This window comes from Nerophis ophidion, linkage group LG06 (assembly GCF_033978795.1).
Source record: "Nerophis ophidion isolate RoL-2023_Sa linkage group LG06, RoL_Noph_v1.0, whole genome shotgun sequence".
In the NCBI taxonomy this organism is placed as follows: domain Eukaryota; kingdom Metazoa; phylum Chordata; class Actinopteri; order Syngnathiformes; family Syngnathidae; genus Nerophis; species Nerophis ophidion.
In genome coordinates, this window is record NC_084616.1 from 24,208,699 (window position 1) to 24,225,041 (window position 16,343).

Sequence of the window (16,343 nt, forward strand, 5' to 3'; positions counted from 1 at the left end):
AATATGGACTCGTCAGACCACAGAACACTTTTCCACTTTGCATCAGTCCATCTTAGATGAGCTCGGGCCCAGCAAAGCCGGCGGCGTTCCTGGTTCTTGTTGATAAATGGCTTTCCCTTTGCATAGTAGAGTTTTAGTAGAGTTTTAACTTGAACTTACAGATGTAGCGACCGACTGTAGTTACTGACAGTGGTTTTATGAAGTGTTCCTGAGCCCATGTGGTGATATCCTTCACACACTGATGTCGGTTGTTGATGCAGTACTGCCTGAGGGATCAAAGGTATATATATATATATATATATGAAATACTTGACTTGGTGAATTCAGCTGGAAATATACTCTTCCCCTCTTAACTATTACTCTGACTCTGGAAGTGAAAGAGCCGTCAAAATAAAAGCCCAACAATGTATTCCTTCTCTGCACCTGAGTTCAAACCTTTGTCCAAGCATAACAAAAAAAAAACAATTTGCAAGTTAAAAAAAATACAATTTCTTGCAAGTAAAAAAACGATTCCGAAGTAAAAAACTTTTCTGCTAAGAAAAAACCTTTCTGAAGTATGATGTTTTTTTTCTGCAAGTATAAAAATTTTACAAGTTCAAAAACAATGAATGTCCAACTAAAAAAAAATGTTAAAAAAAATATCTAATTCATGCAACTAAAAAAAAAGTTTCGGAAATACAAAAACAATTTTCTGCATGTAAAACTACTTTTTTCTTCAAGTTAGAACTTTTGCCAGTAGTATTCAACCCTGCCCTTTCCATACACTAATTTAACTTGAAAAATTGTTTTTATAGTTCAGAATTGTTTTGTTTTGTTTTTTTATTGGAAAAAATTCTTTATTTAATGAAAGGTTTTTCTATTTGCAGGAAATTATTTTTTTCCCTTGCAAATCCTTGGTCGTGAGTAAAAACATTTTTGTGTTTGTGTAGTTTTGGCACTATTTAGGTCAGTGTTTTTCAACCACTGTGCCACGGCACACTAGTGTGTCGTATGGTAGTCTGGTGTGCCATGGGAGATTATTTAATTTCACCAATTTGGGGTAAAAATATTTTTGCAAACCAGTTATTATAGTCTGCAAATAATGTGCCATTGTTGAGTGTTGGTACCGTCTAGTGCTTGGCAGACTGACTATGTTATATTCTTCCATATCAGTAGGTGGCAGCCGGCAGCTAATTGCTTTTTAGATGTCGGCAACATGGTTTGTCATGATCACAATATGCAGACAACAGCGGGAAACAGCATGTAGGTGAAAAGGTATCTAATCCTTAAACCAAAAATAAACAAAAGGTGAGTGCTCCTAAGAAAAGGTTTGGAAGCTTAGGAAAGGCTATGCAGAACAAAACTAAAACCTAACTGGGTACAATGTAAACTAAACAGAATGCTGGAAGACAGCAAAGACTTACTGTGCAGCAAAAACGGCGTCCACAAAGTACATCAGAACATGACATGACAATCAACAATGTCCCCACAAAGGATAGCAACAACTTAACTAGTCTTGATTGCTAAAACAAAGCAGATGGGGGGGAATAGCGTTTAAGGAAGATATGAAACTGCTACAGGAAAACACCAACAAAACAGAAAAAGCCACCAAAATAGGAGCGCGAGACAAGAACTAAAACACTACTCACAGGAAAATATCAAAAAACTCAAAATAAGTCACGGCGTGATGTAAAAGGTCGTGACAGTACACCTACTTTGAGACAAGTGCTATAGTGATGTACGGTTGGTTGTGGTTCAAGCTCATATCCAACAATTGCGACAACAACTTTTTACTGTAAATATCGACTGTTGAGTTTTATTTCTTAAAGTTTTCTGCTGGTGGTGTGCTTCCGGATTTTTTCAATAAATAAAATGTGCCTTGGCTCAAAATGTTGAGGAATCAATCAATCAATCAATAAATCAATCAATGATTATTTATACAGCCCTAAATCACTAGTGTCTTAAAGGGCTGCACAAACCACAACACAAACCACAACGACATCCTCGGTAGAGCCCACATAAGGGCAAGGAAAACTCTCACCCAGTGGAAATCACACCCAGTGGGACGTCGGTGACCATGATGACTATGAGAAACCTTGGAGAGGACCGCATATGTGGGCACCCCCCACCCCCCTCCCTCTAGGGGAACCGAAAGCAATGGATGTCGAGCGGGTCCAACATGATACTGTGAAAGTTCAATCCATAGTGGATCCAACATAACTGAGAGAGTACAGTCCAAAGTGGATCCAACACAGCAGAGAGTCCCGTCCACAGTGGAGCCAGCAGGAAACCACCCAAGCGGAGGCGGATCAGCATCGCAGAGATTTCCCAGCCGATACACAGGCGAGCGGTCCATCCTGGGTCCCGACTCAGGACAGCCAGCACCTCATCCATGGCCACCGGACCGGACCCCCTCCAGTGGGAAAGAGGAGAAGAAAGAAAAGAAACGGCAGATCAACTGGTCTAAAAAGGGACTCTATTTAAAGGATAGAGTATTCAAATGAGTTTTAAGGTGATACTTAAATGCTTCTACTGAGGTAGCATCTCTAACTGTTACCGGGAGGGCATTCCAGAGTACTGGAGCCCGAACAGAAAACACTCTATAGCACGCAGACTTTTTTTGGGCTCTGGGAATCACTAATAAGCCGAAGTCCTTTGAACACAGATTTCTTGCCAGGACCTGCCTTAGGTGATGCTAAGAAAATGTTCCCAGAAAATGACAGTGCAAAATGAAACTTAAGATAAAAAGAAGGCAAGTAGATTTACTCAGAATAATGATGACATCTGTCTGCTGACTCAGCAACACAAATTACAAAAGTAATGACAACACTGATATGAAACCCTCAGAGAATAAGGTGAAAACTATGCGGGAGGGACAAAATGGTAAATGGGTTGTACTTGTATAGCGCTTTTCTACCCCTTTTTAAGGAGCCCAAAGCGCTTTGACAGTATTTCCACATTCGCCCATTCACACACACATTCACACACTGACGGCGGGAGCTGCCATGCAAGGCACTCACCAGGACCCACCAGGAGCAAGGGTGAAGTGTCTTGCCCAAGGACACAACGGACGTGACTAGGATGGTAGAATGTGGGGATTGAACCAGAACCCTCAGATTAGTGGCACAGCCACTCTACCAACTTTGCCACGCCGTCCCCGTAAGAATATGTCAACTCTTTATTGCTAAAATGGCACAATTGTCATTCTCCCGCGTAACTCAGACCTACTTTCTGTTGTCGTTTACAGTGCTATGGCTTCTGGGTAATGTAGTATAGAAACATTCCCTGCCATGTATTTATATTTTTATTCAATATGTATTTATTCAGAGTAAGACAATTTAGATTATGTTTTCATTTGCAATGCTGACCTCGCAATGAGGCAGTATGTTAGAGATGTTAATGTGTGATGACGGCCTTTCATCGTGTCTCATTTACCAACAAAAAAGTAGCGCTGTATATCACTCTCAACACACAAATGCTCCTAACGCGCAGCGGTAAATGTGTTGGACCATAAATGAATGTTTAAGATAAACAAACACCTTTCAAGCGTAAAAAAAGAACTGGTGGAGGACAGAGCAGACAGTGGACAAGAAAGAAGCCTTTGATGGTGTTTCTATCAGTAACTATAATTATTTATACATATTATTAGTGAAGGAGATAGATATCTACATATATCCATATTTAAAAGTTGTTTATTTTTTTCCACAGTGATATTTGAAATAGCAAGTGTTCTATCTGGTACTCAGTTTATCTTTTCCCTTTCCCCATGACCGATGGAATACTGTAGACGACCTTGTGCTCGGAATGCAGGTTGGTTCCAGCTGAGCAACACAATAGATAAGGGGATTTGCTCTGTAGGGGAGAGGGGATGGCGAGTAGCGTAGGGAAAAAGGCAAGACTTCCGTAGTATTGGCAGATCAACTTGTGCGATGCGATTTGAATGTGTTGTTCATTGATTGGTCTCCCAAAGCTTTGGAATAAAATGTCGAAATGACTATTATGTCTGGGATTCATTTAAGTATGTGTCATCAAAAGAACTTGGGGGTGACCAGCAACTTAAATTCCCGAAATGAGGAAGATCTGGTCAAAACGCAACATTAGCTATAACTAATTAAAACAGCACAGTAATTTGACAATGAGTATGTGCATTTACTGCCATCTAGTGTCTACTTTTCAGTCTGTGCAGTATAAAATAAGAAAACAGTATTGTTTTCTCAATTTTTGTTGAAATCCTGTGTTTGTCTTATGTTAATTACAAACTGTACTTAAAACATTGATAGCAAATTCATAAAATCACTAGTCGATTCAACGTTATTGAAAAAAAAACCACTCAAAACATTGCAATTTTAAGCACCAACAATCATAAAACTACCCTTCGAAATCCTGGAGGTACTGAATAATCAGAAGCAGCCTTGTTTCCTGAAAAAATGCATCTGATTCCTGCCTCAAATTCTGACCGAGAAATCATTGAGCTGTTTATTTACTACAAAGGGATTTGGGTAATTTCTCCACTTGACAAAAACCCAAATGAACAGAAGAAGGTATTATTTTGAGTGACAGCTCTTTATGCACCATGGGACCAAGCAGATGGCTTCACAGCAGGCACAAGACATTGGAACAACGTTGAGATCTTGTTGAATTAGGTCCTGACGTTGAGCAACTCAAACATAAAGTCGAAACAACATGCTTTTGATGATGTTTAATCAATGTTGGGTTCTGACGTTGATTTGACCATTGAATTTTGGTCATTTCCCAACCAATATTCTACAAAACAAATACAACATTGAAACAAAATGCTTTTTGACAACATTTTATCAATGTTGGGTTCTGACGTTGATTTGACCATTGGATTGTAGTCATCGGCTAACCAATAATCTACAACAGTGGTTCTCAAATGGGGGTACGCGTACCCCCGGGGGTACTTGAAGTTATGCCAAGGGGTACGTGAGATTTTTTGAAAATATTCTAAAAATAGCAACAATTCAAAAATCATTTATAAACATATTTATTGAATAATACCGTTATGATCCGCTGCGTGGATCATATTCTGTTTAAGTTTTCGGGTCACTTGTGATTTTCTGTTAGTGTTGGACTCCGTTTAGTTCCTAGTTATGCACCTGTCAGTTGGTTACCATGGTTGCTTATTGTTTTCACCTGCCGCTTGTTTCGAACGAACACCTGTGTTTTGGTAATCACTGTCATTATTTAAGCCTGCCTTCTCCCGTCAGTCTGTCTGGGTTCCTTGTTTGCGGTAAGCAACAGTCGCGTTTATGTTTCTGGTTCAAGTCTCTGTGCCTAGTGTTAGCCTTAGCTTTCCGTGTGTTCGACACTGTTCTTCTGTTTCCAGACTCTGTGCTAAGTGTTGCCTTAGCTTCCCGTGTGTTCGACACTCTGTTCTTCTGTTTCCAGACTCTGTGCTAAGTGTTGCCTTAGCTTCCCGTGCGTTTGGGACGCTGTTCTTTTGTTTGTTTCTGTCTGTTTAGTACTGTGTATTATTTATGAAATCATCCTACCTTTATGTTTTTGTCCGGAGCGTCTTTTGCATCCCTGGGAGAACAAAATTGCGTCCCGAGCATGACAAATATTTCAACAAAATATGAATGTAAGGTCATAAACTGTGAAAAGAAATGCAACAATACAATATTCAGTGTTGACAGCTAGATTTTTTCTGCACATGTTCCATAAATGTTGATGTTATAGATTTATTTTTTTGTGAAGAAATGTCTGCCTCACAATACAAAGGTCCTGCAGTCCTTGGTTCTATCCCAGGCTCTGGATCTTTCTGTGTGGAGTTTGCATGTCCTCCCCGTGAATGCATGGGTTCCCTCCGGGTACTCTGGCTTCCTCCCACTTCCAAAGACATGCACCTGGGGATAGGTTGATTGGCAACACTAAATTGGCCCTAGTGTGTGAATGTGAGTGTGAATGTTGTCTGTCAATCTGTGTTGGCCCTGCGATGAGTTGGCGATTTGTCCAGGGTGTGTTCCAAATAGTTCAAGAAAGACCACTACAAATGAACAATATTTTGCACTGTTATAAAATTTAATAAATCAGAAACTGATGACTTAGTGCTGTATTTTACTTCTTTATCTCTTTTTTTCAACCAAAAATGCTTTGCTCTGATTAGGGGATACTTAAATTAAAACATTTTCACAGGGTTTACATCACTGAAAAAAAGTTGAGAACCACTGCTCTACAAAACAAATACAACGTTGAAACAACATGCTTTTTGACGATGTTTAAAACGTTTTTTTAAATTCAGTTAAAGTACCAATGATTGTCACACACACACACGATGTGTGGCGAAATTATTCTCTGCATTTGACCCAACACCCTTGATTACCCCCTGGGAGGTGAGGGGAGCAGTGAGCAGCAGCAGAGGCCGCGCCCGGGTATCATTTGGGTTCTGACATTGATTTGACCATTGAATTATTGTCATTTCTCAACCAATATTTTACAACACAAATACTACGTTGAAACGACATGCTCTTTGATGACGTTTAATAAGATACTAATAAGTTCAATAAGATCCTGGACCTGCTGTACGCAAACATTAGGGATGTGTATAGCTCCATACTACTACCAGAGCTAGGCCGGTCAGACCACAACCTTGTGTACCTCAACCCCTGTTATTTGCCTTTGGTCAAAAGACAGCCTGTGACCAAAAAAAATGTGAGAAGGTGGTCAGAATGGGTCCAAGATACACTACAATTTTTAATTTTCCTGATGGAACTCTCCTGAAGGAATCAAATAAGTTCTATCTATCCATCTACAGGGCTGTTTTGAGGTAACGGACTGGCAGGTGCTCATGGAGCCTCATGGAGAGGACATTGACGGGCTCACAGAGTGCATCACAGACTATATCAACTTCTGTGTTGACTCAAATGTCCCATCAAGGACGGTCACCTGCTACCCAAACAACAAGTCGTGGGTGACCAAGGACATCAAAGCCCTACTGAATGAGAAGAAGAGGGCATTCAATTACCCAAACAACAAGTCTTGGGTGACCAAGGACATCAAAGACCTACTGAATGAGAAGAGAGGGCTTTCAATTACCCAAAGAACAAGTCTTGGGTGACCAAGGACATCAAAACCCTACTGAATGAGAAGAAGAGGGCATTCAATGCTGGTAACAAGGAGGAGGTAAGAGTTCAGGTGCTGCTGAAGACCAAACTCAGGGAGGCCAAGGAGAACTGCAGGAAGAAGCTGGAAGGGAAGCTGAAGGACAACAAACTTAAGGCGTTTTGGAGAGATATGCAGCCCATCACCAGCCTCAAACCGTCAGGGGGTGTGGGGGTGGACGGAGACAAAGAGAGGGCCACCCCCCAGTGTGTGAACAGGTGAATGCACAGCTAAATATGTTACACACAGGCAAGGCAGCGAGCCTGACGGTGTGAGCCCCAGGGTGCTCAAAACCTGTGCCCCACAGCTGTTTGGTGTGCTCACACTGTGGAAAACATAATGCGTGGTCCCCATCCCCAATTGCACGCGACCCAGCACTTCGAAGTACTACAAGCTCTAACCTCCCATATCATGAAGACCATTGAAAGGTTGGTCCTGGAACAACTCCGCCCTACAGTCAAGCCCCACCTGGACCCACTCCAATTCGCCTACCAGCCCCGACTGGTAGTGGAGGACGTAGTCATCTACCTGCTGAACCGAGCCCACACCCACCTAGACAAGCCTGCAAGCAGTGTGAGGGTCATGTGTTTTGACTTCTCCAGTGCTTTCGATACCATACGGCCTGGGCTGCTGGGTGTGAAGTTGGAGACAATGTAGGTGGATGCCCCCTTGATGTCCTGGGTTGTTGAATACCTGACTGACAGACCACAGTACGTGCGACTGCATGACTGTGTGTCTGACAGGCTGGTCAGCAACACCGGGGCCCCGCAAAGCACAGTCGTCTCCCCCTTCCTCTTCACCATCTACACCACCGATTTCCACTATCACTCAGAGTCCTGCCACCTTCAGATGTTTTCTGATGACTCTGCGACAGTGTGGTGTATTGAGGGTGGTGATGATGATGAATACAGGGCACTAGTGGAGGACTTTGTCACATGGTGTGGAAAGAACCACCTCCAGCTCAATGTGACAAAGACCAAGGAGCTGGTTGTGGACCTGGGAAGGAGGAGGAGTACTCCGGCAACCCCTGTTTTCATCAAGGGGGTAGATTTGGACATGGTTGAGGATAATAAATAACTCGGAGTACACATGGACGCTGAGGCCCTCTACAAGAAGGGACAGAGCCGCCTCTACTTCCTCAGGAGGCTAGGATCCTTCAACGTCTGTAGAAAGATGTTGAAGATGTTCTACGAGTCGGTGGTGGCAGGCAGCTTCTTGTACGCCGTGGCCTGCTGGGGCAGCGGACTGAGAGCAAGGGACCAAACAGACTGGACAAGCTGGTATAGAAGGCCAGTAATGCGGTGGGAATGGAGCTAGGCTCTGGCGGTGGTGTCCATAAAGCTCCTAGCCGATATGGACAACACCTCCCAACCACTACACTCAGACCTTGCGGAGAGAATGAGCACATTCAGTGCAAGGCTCAGACTCCCAAAATGCAACACGGAACGACACAGGAGGTCCTTCATACCGACAGCCATCAGACTGTATAATGCTTATGTTCCTTCTTGACTGCACTTAAATGTATAATATATATAATATAATATATATAATATATTTAATATATAATATATAATATATTTATATTATTCATATATTATATATTATATATAATATATAATATATTATTTTATGTATTATTATTATTGTCTGTTGTGAGCGAACTGTGGTGCTGAATTTCCCCCAGGGCTCAATAAAACACTTTCTATTCTATTCTATTCTCTTCTATTCTATTCTATTCTATTCTAATCTATTCTAGTCTAGTCTTGTCTATTATATTCCAATCAATGTTGGGTTCTGACGTAAATTTGAATTTTGGTGATTTTTCAACCAATATTTTACAACACAAATACTACATTAAAACAACATGCTCTTTGATGACGTTTAATCAACGTTGGGTTCTCACTTCGATTTGACCATTCAATTTTGGTCATTTCTCAACCAATGTTCTACAACACAAATACAACATTGAAACAACATGCTTTTTGACAACGTTTATTCAATGTTAGGTTGTGACGTTGATTTGACCATTGAAATTTGGTCATTTCTCAACCAACAACGTGTATCCAACGCTAGACATTAACGTTGTCTCAATTGAAACTATTTTTCAACAATTTTTTAAAGTCATTTTTAAAAGATCTGTCCGTATAATCAACATTGTATCGACGTCTTATGCCTGCTGGCTTTGTATTACTTCTCAGGGCAGCACCAGTTTTTACACTCAAAGGTAAAAAAAAATGCTTTTTTTCTTAGCTTCCAACAACTGCTTGTTACATTTGTCAAAGTCTTTACCTCTTTCCAGGTATACTAAATGTACTTGTAGGTACAATGAAGTACATTAATCACTGGAGGAAGTTAGTGTCCTAGCCTACCATATGATGCAAGATGTGTGCATGTTTAATTTTAGTTGGGGGGACGTCTGCTGTGTGCACGTGCATGTGGAGTCTAAAAAGTCAAAATCACCTCTGCAGAGTTCTTTATCTTTGCAGAGGGGAGGTTGGCAGCTCAGTGGATCTGGGTCAGCAGCAAAGCGTGAACGTGTCATGCTGCATGCGTCGTACACTGGACCTTCTGGGGATGTGCAACACAAACTCGCCTTGTATGTGTCACACACACACACACACACACAAACATACACATTTATTTGTACATCTCTTTAAAGTGTAACTACACTTTTAATCTTTAATTTTGCCTATCATTTACAATCCTTACATAAGACAAGAACTATTTTTTATGGAAAGTACAATTACGAGATGGCTAACCATAAAGATAATAGGAATACAATATTCCGCTCATAAAACACTCTGAAAAAAAACATCCCAAAACCCCCAGCAGTACTCCGTTTACATGTGGTGACCTGAATATTAACCTAGTATTAGCGATATTGTTATTATAAGCGCTAACGCAGACCAACAATTTTTAGCAGCACAGTGATCACAGAGAGCTAACTAGCTTATATTGCTATATTGACATACTGAGCTGCTGCGTCGCCTCTGAGTTGGTAAAAAAGTTAAATCTAGATTGTGAATTATGCCTCTCACCTGGATGGTAGAAGGTTGTGGACATAAAACGAGAAGTTGGTCAACTTTGACTTCCAATTTAGACCTGGAGATGGGGAGAAAGACACGAAAATACGCTAATTGCGACCACCTCCTTTTTAACCCTTCACAAGGATGATGATTAAATCTTCATCTAAAGCGGAAGATATGAACATCCAATAAGTCTGCATCCCAATGAGAGCAGACATTGTACAGTAAGCGATTGTTCAATTATGTTTATATTTTGTATTTTTTGTAAAGCACTTGGCAATAGTGTCACTTGCTGGGTCAGCTTTTAAAACTTGTAGGTTATCTTCTGTATAATCAGCCTCAAAACTATGTATATACATGTATATATACATACATGTATATATAAGTAACTCGTCTGCTAAAAAACTGTGTGTACTCCTGCTGTATGTAATTTATATAGTTGATATATATTTATATTGACTGCAGAGTTAAAGTACGCAGTCCTTTAGCAGTAATTGAATGTGTTCGTGTGCACATATTTTAATGGGCAAACACTTCCTATCAATAAAATGTGTTTCTAGCTGGGTCTGGCAAGTGATTAACATGAAAGTGCCAACGATTTTCATTTAGTGTGATTACTTGACGAGGATTTCCAAATCCAAGTTAATAACAGGTTTTAATGACAGTAAATAGAGGATAAATATGACTCTAACATGCTCTGATCCATCTGTGAAAACACACGCCCTTAAAGTCTGTGTTTGTGGGGCCCAGTGCATCACCATAAACCTGTCGAGTACTTGTTGAGTAATGTAAGTTGTGACTATCTCATTTCCCTCCTCCAGCTGATTAAGTACATGCTCGAGGGTAGAAATATCACCGTCGACAGTGATCACTTGGAGTGCGGAGCAGCTCAACTGCATCTGAAGGCAGGCCGGCAGGGTGGTGCACCAAAAAACATCTGAAGCTGAAGTTTAAGAGACAAAGACATGCTGGAACCTCCATTTAATGAACTTCATGAACAGTCAATATAAATTGAAAAGTTTGTATAGTGAAGCAAATTCCTCCATAAATTATGTAAATGTGACAAATTGGTTGAAGCCCAGACAAAAGTTTAGTGAAGGTTTGAGTGCTATACAGAACTGTATATCAAACAAACATAAAACGAAGGTGATGGATCAACTTTTTCTTTATCAAATAGCCAAAACAACAACAATGACAAGCTTAACTGTTCACACACAGAAGGAACTATTGCCCTCAAAATCCATCAGAAATCCCCCAAATATTCGGATTTAAAAACCATATGGCTACAATATTGGATATTTTCAAGAAAATGTGATCCACATATAAAATGATTATTCCACCCTCAAAACATAACTCTTAGTTGGGACAACAAACAAATTCCAGGTTTTTCAGAAATTCCAGGAATTCCGAAATACCCATCCTGAATTCAAACTGTTACTAAGTCCACATTTTTCAACCTATTCCGAAAAATTTCAACTAACCCATTCATATCATCTGGGACAATTGTACCTGTATCAATATTTTCAAAGATTCCCAGTTTTACCAAAATTCCCCAATATTTATAGTTCTACAATGCCCTAAATTCTCAAAATATTGCGCCATTTATAAACCCTTTTTACGAGCTTTCAACCATCCACCCCCACTACTTTGACCATTTATTGAACAGTCAACATGTTTTCCCTTTCCCCAAATTCCCAGCTTTCCCGGGATTTTATCCCCATTGACAATGAATGGGCAATATACAAAGGTCTCCATATCCGACATTTCTGAACCGATTTGAACCGTTCCAGCATCCACACACTCCACTCACCCAGGACATTCAAGCCAGCATGTTTCGGTTCTGAATAGTCCTTAATTACTCGGAATTACCAGGACTTCCCCCCGTTGAAAATGAATGGTTAAAACACAAACCTCTCCATATTCCACATTTTATATTTATATTCCAAATCATATAAATCTTTTTCAAGCGCTCTTTTTTTCTTTATGCGTTTTTTTTAAACAACAACATCACGACAGAGTAACTAACGCCAATGCAGGAAAGTGGACACATTTGTTCCGTTCATTGTAGACGGCATCTGGAAACGAGGCCAAACCTTTGACGAAACTTTTCATCGAAAATTGAATCATATGAAAAGTCTGCCGTATGAAAACCAAGGTACCACTATAATGTGATCTTTGAGGGAACCTAATTTGATCGTGAGAGTACGTTGTTGATCACAAATCTCAGAGGACCAATTCCATATGTTACGAAATGTTAGATAAGATTATGGACTTGATTCGTTTCCTTCCTTCCTCAACATGGATGCAACTCAGCATCAAATTTTCACACCGATACAGCTTGCATTTTTTTGTCAGACAGCAAACTACCAAATACTGCACTTCATTTTGGCTGAGTCAATAAACAGATCCTCAAAATTTTCCAAAAAAAAGCCACCTTTGAATTTATTATTATCCCCTTACTCTAGAAATGATTCTGGGCTTTATGGAGTAAAACTTCACATGCTTACTGTGCACTTTAGTAGGGGTGTCTCGATCCGGAATTGATATCGGATACCAGCCGAAAAAAAAGTATTGAATTATATGAGCATGCATCCAAAATGTCCGATACAAGCAGCCAGTTAACATCTAAAAGTCCTCCAATGAGCACACCATTTCTTCTATTTTAGTCAAGTCATTTACAACACGCTCGGCTAAAGGCTAATAGGGGCTCACAGCTACACAACAGGTAAGCACTCAATAGCACACAAACTAGACACACATAATAATTAATGAACAACATAGCAGTGTAAAACAGCACATTTGTCAAATAATCAAAATATCAAAATATCAAATAAACATAGTCACACACATACAAACCAATTCACAATTGGATTGTGATTCGTATTCATCCTGATTCTAAATCGATTCATATTGCATTTTAAAATCAACTGAGAATTTTTTTTTTTTGGAATAAAAATAATTTTTCTTTTAAAAATATATTTTAGGCAATTTCCATGCAATCATAAAGAGCTTTTATAAGCTGTAACCTGTTTTGACGAAGTTTAATCATCATTATTACACCAACATTGAGGGAATTGGTTTAAATCGAGAATTGATTCTGAATCGTATCTTCCCTCAGAAATCAGAATGAATCGTTAGGCGCCCAAAGATTCACTCCCCTCACTTAATGAAACAATATTGTGGTCTAAAAACAGACAAACATCAAATAATTGCAGTTGCATATTACTGACGCATACAAAATCTCCAATGCAGAAAAGTGTGTTAGAAAATATCCAGGAACAAAAGTGTCCGCATCATTGTACTTGCTGTGTCGTGAGTGAAAATAAAAGAGTCAATTACCACTCCACTTCTACATAAAGAGAGTATAAATCCAATACTTACATTGTTAATCCTAAATAGGTTAGAGTTGTTCATAGCTATCATTTTTATAACGTTCCATGCTATAAAATAATAAAATCATATCGGGTTTACTCAAGGCCCCAATATCGGTGTGGTATCCGGACACCCCTTACTCGCTGGCGTGCCACACAAAAAACACAGCACGAGGAAAAAAACAATCAGCATGCAGCTCGCAGCTCACAGTTAAAAGAGGTACACACTTACCAACATTGATGACGTTGGCTGACAGGAAGTGGCTGGTCATGCTTTGTATGGAGTACATTGCCCTGGTAGTGCACGGCGACAGATTTGGCGAGTCCATTGTCATAGCACCAGGCTCCATGCACGTTGTTTCGTCGAGGTTTCGTAAAACAATGTCGACAGTGAACTTCGTGTGTTTGTTGTTCCTGCGACCTCACTCCCCCAAAAATAGAATTTGAATATTTGATTCCACTGACAGAAAAGCTTACAAAACTGTGAGCGAACTTATAAATGTTGAGCACTCCAAACTAAAGTTGAACTCTGGTAGCGTATTTGTCAAGAAACTGATCTGGAAACTGGCAGGGGAGCTCCAACTCAAAAAACTGAGTTCTGGAAAAACCTCAAAATGGCCGTCTTTGTCTCTCCTCGAACAAAGAAGCTTCATTCCGATGCGCCAGTCATTCACCTGCAGAGGAAGAAGGAGTGCATTACCACCAGAGGTGACATTTGTTTGATTATCCTTGTCGGAGTAGTTATAATGCAACATACGTCACTTGGAGATCACATCAGCAGCACTGAGAGCGACCTCAGCTAAACTACCTTGGGTAATGTTGAAATTTGCAATGCTAACAAGGCAATTGACCTAAAAAAAAAACGCTCCAACGTAAGTAAAGTAAGGCTCCGGTTTTAAACATTGGCTTTGATGATGACGTGCTACTGACTAGCATTAGCCATTTTACATGGCGATGCCAACACCTCCAAATTAAGTCAAGTCAAGTCAAGTCAATAAGAACTACAACAGAGATGCACGTGACAAACAACTTGTACGTAATAAGTACAATTATACTTACAGTATTAAAATATAATATAATATTACATACAATATATATATATATATATATGTATGTATACATCCATTTTATACCGCTTATTCCCTTTGGGGTTGCGGGGGGCACTGGTGCCTATCTCAGCTACAATCGGGCGGAAGGTGGTGTACACCCTGGACAAGTCGCCACCTCATCACAGGGCCAACACTGATAGACAGACAACATTCACACTCACATTCACACACTAGGGCCAATTTAGTGTTACCAATCAACTTATCCCCAGGTGCATGTCTTTGGAAGTGGGAGGAAGCCGGAGTACCCGGAGGGAACCCACGCATTCACAGGGAGGACATGCAAACTCCACACAGAAAGATCCCGAGCCCGGGATTGAATCCAGGACTACGCAGGAGCTTCGTATTGTGAGGCAGACGCACTAACCCCTCTGCCACCGTGAAGCCGCCCATATATATATATATATATATGTATATTTATATGTATATATATATATATATATATATATATATATATATATATATATATATATATATATATATATATAAATTAATATAATTGGATATTTAAGAGTTTGTGACAGTTGGACACCTACTTACTTGTGCAACTCTCTCTCTCTCTCTCTCTATCGCTCTCTCTCTCTCTCTCTCTCTCTCAAGAGTTGCACTAGTAGGTAGGAGTCCAACTTTCACATATTCTGAATATCGTATTAGATTGATTATATAACCATTTTATTTATATCATATGTGAAAATATATGTATAAAAATAATTGTGATCCTCTACCCGGATCATGTTTTCTTTGTGTTTAGGATTCACACAGTTCTGTTTTACAGCACCCGGGTTTGTGTTTTTTGGTTGCCATGGGTACTGATTATTTCACCTGCCTCTGATTAGTGGTCGGGACGCTCACCTGCTCCTGGGCACTTATCAGTTTATTCTTGCTTGTCATCACACTTGATCTGGCTTTTTTGTTTGCTTCATGCAACATTTACGTTTGGTTATCATTACTTCTTGCTCTTGTTTCTATGCCAAGCGTTTCCATAGCTTTGACAAAGTTTCCTGTGCTATCATCACATTTTCCTGTTTGCTTCCATTTTTGCCTGATTTATGGGTATAAATAATTGTTCATACCTACACACTGCTTACGGAGGTTCGTCTGCATCTTGGGGAAACAATTTGCGCATTATCATGCGACCCAAGCGTGACATATATATTTATATTCATACAAAACCCAAAACCAGTAAAGAGTGCACGTTGTGTAAATCGTAAATAAAAACAGAATACAACCATTTGCAAATCCTTTTCATCTTATATTCAATTGAATACACTGCAAAAACAAGATATTTAATGTTCGAATTGAGAACATTTTTGCAAATAACCATTAACTTAGAATTTAATGGCAGAAAAACATTGCAAAAAAGTGTGCCCAGGGGCATTTTTACCACTGTGTTACATCACCTTTTCCTTTAACAACACTCAGTAAACGTTTGGTAACTGGAGTGCAATTTTTGAAGCTTTTCAGTTGGAATTGTTTCCCATTCTTGCTTGATGTACAAGTTAAGTTGTTCAGCAGTCTGGAGTCTCCATTGTCGTATTTTATGTTTCATAATGCACCACACATTTTCAATGGGTTACAGGTCTGGAATACAGGCAGGGCAGATGAGTACCCGCACACTTTTACTACAAAGCTACGCCGTTGTAACTAACACGTGCAGAATGTGGTTTGGCATTGTCTTGCTGAAATAAGCAGGGGCGTCCATTAAAAGGACGTTGTTTGGATGGCAACATATGTTGCTC